This window comes from Nannospalax galili, unplaced genomic scaffold (assembly GCF_000622305.1).
Source record: "Nannospalax galili isolate Female #2095 unplaced genomic scaffold, S.galili_v1.0 scaffold1733, whole genome shotgun sequence".
NCBI lineage: Eukaryota > Metazoa > Chordata > Mammalia > Rodentia > Spalacidae > Nannospalax > Nannospalax galili.
In genome coordinates, this window is record NW_008333708.1 from 85,686 (window position 1) to 93,855 (window position 8,170).

An 8,170-nucleotide genomic window follows, 5' to 3' on the forward strand; every position below is an offset into this window, starting at 1 on the left:
AATTTGATGAATTGTGAGAAACTATGTGTGAGCCAATTAGAAAGTCAAAAACTCTCCAAGGGGACCTAGTTGGGGAGTGGGTACATTTTCATGAGTTTTAACTCCAGGATTTTATCCAGGTTCTCACAGTAAATAGATGAAAATAATCTTATCATACTTACCACAGAAAAAGGGAGAAAATAACCATGCTGAAATATACAGCAGTGTTTTATTTTCAACAAGGGCTATACTCAAGTAAAATAACTAAATGCTTGAATTATTGGAGTCTTTTCAGATCCTAAGTAACAAGATAAAATGTATACGACTTCAAGCTTCTCAAGTCATCCTCTACTATCCTATCAAAGAAGAGAGACAGATAGCATCCTAAAAGTGCTGAGCATATAAAACAGGCGCTCTAAAGATGTAGACCACTTTCTCTTCTTCCTATGATTTTCCACTATATCCCTAAGAAATTACGTCACAATGACTTATTAAGAAAATATGGTAAGGCATCATTGTTTCTGAGATAGAGTAGGCTAGAATTCATGATTCTCCTGTCTTTCCTTTCTTATACTGACATGTGCTAGCATATATAGCTATAAGAAATTCAAACGGAAAGAGAAAGCACAATTTGGAAAGATAAAGCAAGCATCAGAATTGCAGATATGCAAAAGATACTGGAATTATTAAACAAAGAATATTAAAATCTGTCATACTTATTATGCTGAGACTAATGGATGAAACAGAAAGCATGCCAGAATAGTTGTGCAATGAACTCAAGAGAAACTGAAAACTATAAGAAAAATCTGAAAGAAATATTTGAAACATACCCTAAACAAGTGACAAATATTGTAGAGAGCAGAGAGTTTGAATATTTGTTGATAGAAATTTTTAAACTGGAAAAGCAAACCAAAAATAATCACTGTAAAGTGGATGGAGAAATTGCTTAGTGGTTAAGAGCATATACAGCTCATCTGAAGGACCTGATTTCAGTTCCAAGCACACATACCAGGCAGCTCAGAACTACCTACAGCTACATCTGCAGGGGGATATAACAACTTCCAATGGACTCTGAACACCTGCACACACAGATATACACATAACTTAAAATTTAATTTGAAAACATTGGAAAATATAAGAAACAATATCCAGACACTCTGGATAAATTATAAAACTTGCAAATATAAATAATAGCACTTTGTGAATGAGAAGGAAAGAGAGCTTGGAGAGATGGCTCACTGGGTAAGAGCACTGGCTGCTAATAGTTCTTGCAGAGGACCTGTGTTCTGTTCCCAGCACCTACATGGCAGCTAACAATCATCCATAATTCCAGTTCCAGGGGATTCAGCGCCCTCTTCTGTCATACGTGGGCACTGCACGACACGAGTGCACTTCCATGTAGGCAATACACTCATTCACATAAAATAAAAATAATAAGCTCTCATCAATGTCCCTGCAGGCTTCTCTACTAGACTGGCTCCTATTCCTTAGACCCAAATCCCAGGACTACCTTTCCAAACCAGATAACCACCCACCGTACCATAGATTCCTAAATTATCACCTAGGCATCCCCCTTACCAGCAAATTCCTAGCCTCCGGATCAGGCAGACAGACCTGTTCAGCCAGGGCTCTGGTAAATCAGCCTTGGGAGCAGGCAGACAGACCTGCTCAGCCAGGTGTCTGGTAAGTGAGATCAAACTCACTACCTCCCTCCCCCATTTCTCTCATCCTCCAACACTGTCCCCTGCTGCCCTCTCTCAGAGGCCGGCTCCACCCATATCCAGTCCCCTGCTGGCTTAGCCTCTCTCACAGGCTCGCCCAGCCTAGATTCCAACTCATTCTCCACAGGAGGGCTAACTACCCCATTATTCTCATCACTGTCCCTGCAAGCTTCTCTAACAGGCTGGGTCCTATTCCTTTAAACCCAAATTCCAGGACTGTCTTTCAAACCAGATTAATCACCCACCCTACCATAGATCCTTAAATTATCACCCAGGTGGCCCCCTCACCAGCAAAATTCCAGCCACTGAATCAAGCAAACAGACCTGCTCAGCCAGGACTCTGAACTAAAATTAAATTAAACAACAGCAGAGCATAAGTTACTGTTCAACACATAACTGACAAAGAACATCCATATGCCCAGATGGCAATGCAAATACACAAATAATAGAAAAAAAAAGAAGGAAAATATGTCCCCGATAAAACTCACCACTCCTACAGATGGTCAGAACATTGAAAACCACCCTATAGAACTCCAGGACACAGAATTTAAAAGAACAATCATAAACATGATCAAATAATTAGAAAGAAAACACAGACAACTCGAAGAACTCAAGGAGGAAAGGCATAAACTTTTGAGGGAAGCTCAAGAATATTCAAATATGCAGCTTAATGAAATATCAAAAACCATTCATAATTTTCAAAGCTAATTTACTAAAGAGATAGAAATAGTGAAGAAAATCCAAATGGAAATGAACACAGGAGTTAAAGACTCAAACTAGTAGAAACAACAGGAGAGAGTCTCACAAGTAGAATTAATGAAATGGAAAGCAAAATATCAAGACTGGAGGATAAAGGTGAAGATCTGGACTCCTTAAGCAAAGACATGCAAAATTAAAACACACACACACACACACACACACACACACACACACACAGAATTGAAATACTCAGGAAACGTGGGAAAATATGAAATGACCAAATCTACATATTATAGGCATACAGGAAGGACAAGAAAATCAAACCAATGGCATTGAACACCAGATAGGCTGAGTAGACTCCAGTGGATGAACTTGCACTGAGACACCTTGATACAAATACTTGATCAGATATACCTTAACATATATGACAGAATACATGAAATCCAGAGGGAGATGGGGCTAATGGGTGGGGCTGCTGGATGAGGGAGTCTAAATTTGGTTAAGATCTGTTATATGAAATGGACAAAAATTCAAAAGAATACACATAAAAATAAAAATTCAAATATTTTTACCCAGAAACCATAATGCTAGAGAAAAATTCATATTCTGAATTTGATAATTTTTGTAAGACAATGAATGAAAATGTCTTATTTCAAGAGAGAGAGAGACAGAGACAGAGACAGAGACAGAGAGGAATAGAATTTGCGACCTCATGCATAATAAGCAAGTACACTACCCCTGAGCTTTATTCCTAGCTTAATATGTTTTTTTTCACAAGAAATGGCTTCTAAAATTGCTTGAGATAAAGGACAGTGTGAAATTTGAGGGGAAGACATTGGAGACCCAGAAAAAGGCAAAGAAGTTAAAAAGTTTGGGAGACACTAACCAAATATGTCCATAATAGTTTTTTTCTTAATATTCTATTTATTTTTTTATGTGTATGAATGTTATGCCTGCATGTAAGCAAGTGCACCCATGTTGTGCAATGCCCACAGAGTACAGAAAAAGCTGTCAGATCCCCTGGAAATGGAGTTACAGACAGTTGTTAGCTGCCATGTGGGTGCTGGAACTCAAACCCGAGTCTTCTGCAAGAACAGTCAGTGTTCTTAATCACTGAGCCATCTCTTCAGCCCCAGATAATAGTTTTAAATATCTGCTGTCTGATAGAATATTTTAAAAACAAAGACTGTCAAAATAGGTATGGTGTGAGACAACTGTATTACAAGACAGTCTAGCTTAAATATAGGTGAATACATGTAAATTAGATTAAAATGGGAGGCATTATAGTTGACATTTAAGTGTGCCTGAAGAATTAGAGATAATATATTCATAGTGCCAGGTATATAGCAAGTATATAATAATAATAACTACTATTATCATTATTATCATTATATAATTTATGTGCAAAAAATGGCTAGAAAAGTAACAAATTATCAAACTGTCTATTATATCTAAATACTAAATAGAAACATCTAACTTTAGTTATGTCAAATTCTTAACTGAAGTCTTCTTATTATATGAATTTAGTACTTTGCTCTTAGCCTCCTCAACTGGGAGGGCTCTCTCTCTCTCTCTCTCTCTCTCTCTCTCTCTCTCCCCTCTCCCCCTTTCCCCTTTCTTCCTCTCCTCTTTCCCTCCCTCTTCCTCCACTTCCCTCTTCCCTAACCTTAGTCTCCCTAACCCTACCCATTCCTCCTGCCTCTGCATCCTCTCCTCTCTCCAACAGCTCCCTTCTGCCTGTCTTTCCTCTTTTACCATTGTGTATATCTTAAGGTCTTTTAAGACAAAATTATGCATCTAGCACTGAGGCTACCAAAACAATTTAATCCTTCAAAAAGTTCTCCTGCAAGGCTACAAGACATTGAGGAGTCTTACTCATTTCAAAGTAGAATTCTGCACCATCTTTTTCTCTCTTTAATATTCTATTGTGTTTTGTGCATTTCATACATAGCTCTTATTAAATTTAGACTACTAACCCCATCTATGTCCCCCCTACTGTGACCCCACTGGAACTCATGTATTCTGTCATATATGTCAAGTCTTATTGGGTGAGGCATTTGTATCCAGATGTCTTTCAGTACAAGTTCATCCACTGGAGTCTAGTCAGCCTATCTAGAGTTCTTAAAAATGATCTACTGTAGGAGACTAAGATGGCAGGACTTAGGACAAGATAGGCCTGGACTTTTAAGATAAGGCTGTAACCTCTGCCAAAGTCAAGGAATTGAAAACAGTGCCTCATGACACTGTCATGTAAAACACGTTAATGACTAGCAAAAGGAAGCTGGCCAGGTTAAAAGTTTACAGTGCCCTTTGTTCTAGGGAAAAAACATCTTAAATTCCTTGTTCTAGAAGGAGAAAAACAGCTTAATCAATAACACTAGGTGTATGTAATTGAAATTAAGACATCTTGGTTAACAGCACAGACACATTCCCTTGTCTTGAACAAAGGACCCTCCGCCTATACTAAAAGACTGAACATCCTGCGAGGACACACTATATGAGCACCATTTTTTTTTTCTCTTTGAACTTTTTATGTATCCTGGATCCTGTACATGCTGGCTAGCCTCTTTTTGTATATGATCTTACTGAATTGGAGAATAAAGTTAACTTGTTGCAAAGAGACTGAAGTCCCTGAGTCAGGTTCTGTGCCACCTGTATCACCAGCACAGAGCAAGGCAGGACCCCTGCAATCTACTCTCCCTCACCCAGCAGTAATCAGTTGCCAACAGATCCCAGGCTAAGGCCCACCACCCATTTCCCTTGTTCCACCCTGGTCCCTTGTCTGACTGAGTTGGCATAGGTCATGTACACACTGCAATCGTTACTGCAAATTCACATGGGCAAGCTTCCAGTGGCCTGAAAGCCTCAGATTTCCTATGTTCATGAACCATCACTGGCTCTCACAATCTATCTGCCCCCTCTTCATCAATGGTCCCTAAGGTGTAGGTTGGTGAGCTTTAATATAGGAATCCTATCCAGGGAATCACACTCTGCAGTCTCTTATTCTTTAAAACTTGGCCAGTTGTGGTCTTTTGTGTGCATCCTACTCTGTTGTATGAGGAAGCTTCACTGGTGAGCATTGAGGAATACACTAGAGAATGCTGCAACATTTTGAGAAAATAATCTATCAATATTTATTTTAAAAATACTGTAGTGTACCAAAAATGAAGGCAAAATACTATATTGGGAAATCCAATTTCTTAGAACTGGAAGCTCCATTGTGTCATGGTGACTTTTGCAGTCAGATGCAAGGAACGAAACTGGAAAGCAATTCTTGCAGGAAGAGAAATAAATGAAGCATAGCACCTTTCCAATATGGATTATTATGTTTGTTATATACATATAAGTGGTTATAGATATAGATACAGAGAAATAATCTTGTTATTTGTATTTATTATTTTATCTGATTCATTAAAATATGATTAATGAATAAAAATGCACATATTTAGCATATTTAGTGTGACTTTTTATATCCACATCTATTTTGAAATGATTCACATAAACAAGCTACCTAAAATACCCATTATTTCACATAATTACCATTTTTGTATGTGTATTATCTGCTTTCTTTTGAAACATAAAATTATGTGAATAGACTCTCCAAATATGTCCATAAATTCTTCGTAAGTGGTACACAAGCATGTTACTATTTTTCATAAAAAGTAGTATACAGCTGTATTTATGTTTGCCTGAATATTCATAAGAGAAATAGGAAAATTAAATGTTAATTGTTCATATTTGTTTGGGTTTGTAACATGCAAAAAACAGTTACCATCTTATGCATTTTATAATGTTTAATTACTTATATTGAGAGTGTTACCTTGTAATTAAAATATATTTTATACATTAAAATATATACATCCCAGTTTTATTTCTATTGCCACTGTATCTTGAACTCAACTATATTCATTCTAATGATGCCTCATTTCCTGAAAGCTCCATTTTTTTTCTGTCAGCCTTTTCAGCAGCATCAACAATGAGTTTAAATTATAGTCATGTCTGTAATCTCCTAAGAAGTTTATATAAAAGAAGCATTAAATGAGTCAAGATTCTGTCTCTTCTTTAACAAGAGAAACCAGCACATCATTATGTCTTCCCTCCTTCTGCTCCAGCTTTCCATTTTCCTGAACTCTAGAAAATGTTAAGAAACCTCCTACCAGAGGCCTGCTGATAACTTAGGGAATCAGCTAATCTAGACACAAACTTTCCTTTTTCCCTTCTTTCCATTATGTGGTTTATAGTATCCCCCCGCAATTGGGTCAAAACTGTATCTGGACCATCTCCTTCACCTAATGAACACATTAGCTAAGCTAACGACATGGGTGCACTTACATATATGCAGGCAATGTGTTTAAACCTAATCCACTATTAGAGTTCTTAAAACTGTTTTAAAATTTTATTATGTTTATTATTATAATATGGATGGGGGCAAGAGTGCCCTGGCACACTAGTGGATGTCATAGGAAAATTTTAATGAGTTGATTCTCTCTTTCACCAGCTGAATCCCAGGACTCAACTCAAGTCATCAGTCTAGGCAACACATACCCTTATCAGGTGAGCCCTCTTGCTGGCCTTCCGCTTTGTGTTGTATTGTATTGTGTTGTGTTGTAATTATATATTTATTCTATTTTCTTTAACCGTCCATGAGATCACACTCCATCAACAAGCTTCACAAGGATTGCTCCTTGTGGTAAGAATGGCCACAGATCTCCTGGCTACTGCCTTTTCAGAATCCACTGGTGGACATAATTTTTACTCTTGCTTACACCTCGCATATTTAATCTTTTAAAATTCGAGGGACTAGAGAGATGGCTCAGCAATGAAGAGCACTGACTGCTCTTGCAGAAGTCCAAGTGAAAATCCCAGGATCCACATGGTGGGTAACAATATGTGTAAATCAGTCCAGTTCCAAGACATTCAATTCTTTCTTCTGTCATTCATGGGCACTGAACGACATGGGTGCACTTACATATATGCAGGCAATACACTCATAAACATAAAACAAATTAAAAATTGTGCATAATATGATGCATGACAGCTTCAAGCTGATTTTATGATGTAGGGATTTTAGCCCACTGCTACAACAGGGAATCCAAAGCATGCTTTTCAACTGATATAAAATGCATTGAGTTTTGTGGTCCCTCTTATGAAGGTTCATGTCCTCCATCAGCATGGTTAATATTGAAGAAGGATGATCTTCATTTTTCACATGCCCCAAAAGATTTTTGTGCCTCAGCTCTCAGGGGAGATTCGTGTCAGGGTATTAGGGTAAGAAAATAGGGCATCATTATTAACATAAATAAGAAAACAATGACAGGAGTTGAAGAGATGGCTCAGTAGTCAAGAGCACTTGCTGCTCTTATAGAGATCCGAGTTCAATTTACAGCATCTACATTATGTGGGTCACAATAGACTATATGTTCAACTTCAGGGCATCCAATAACCAATTCTGTCCTCTATGCACACCCCCACACACATGCATACACCCACACACAGACATACACACATACATGTAAATAAAAAATAAATAGTTTGAAAATAAAAAAGAAAATGGCAAAGGAAAATTGGAAACCTTCCAACTGCATGTGCAAAAATGTATGCAATTTCCAAACACTGGAAATGGTGAGGGCTCTGTCAATGACCTGAAAAGGTAGGATACATGAGGCCAAAAACTTTTGAGCTTTTGACCTGTCCTACCTTTATTGCTTTCTTCCATTTTTCTGAGATCTTTTTCATTGCTTAAAACACCATCCCTATTTCTATCATTATCT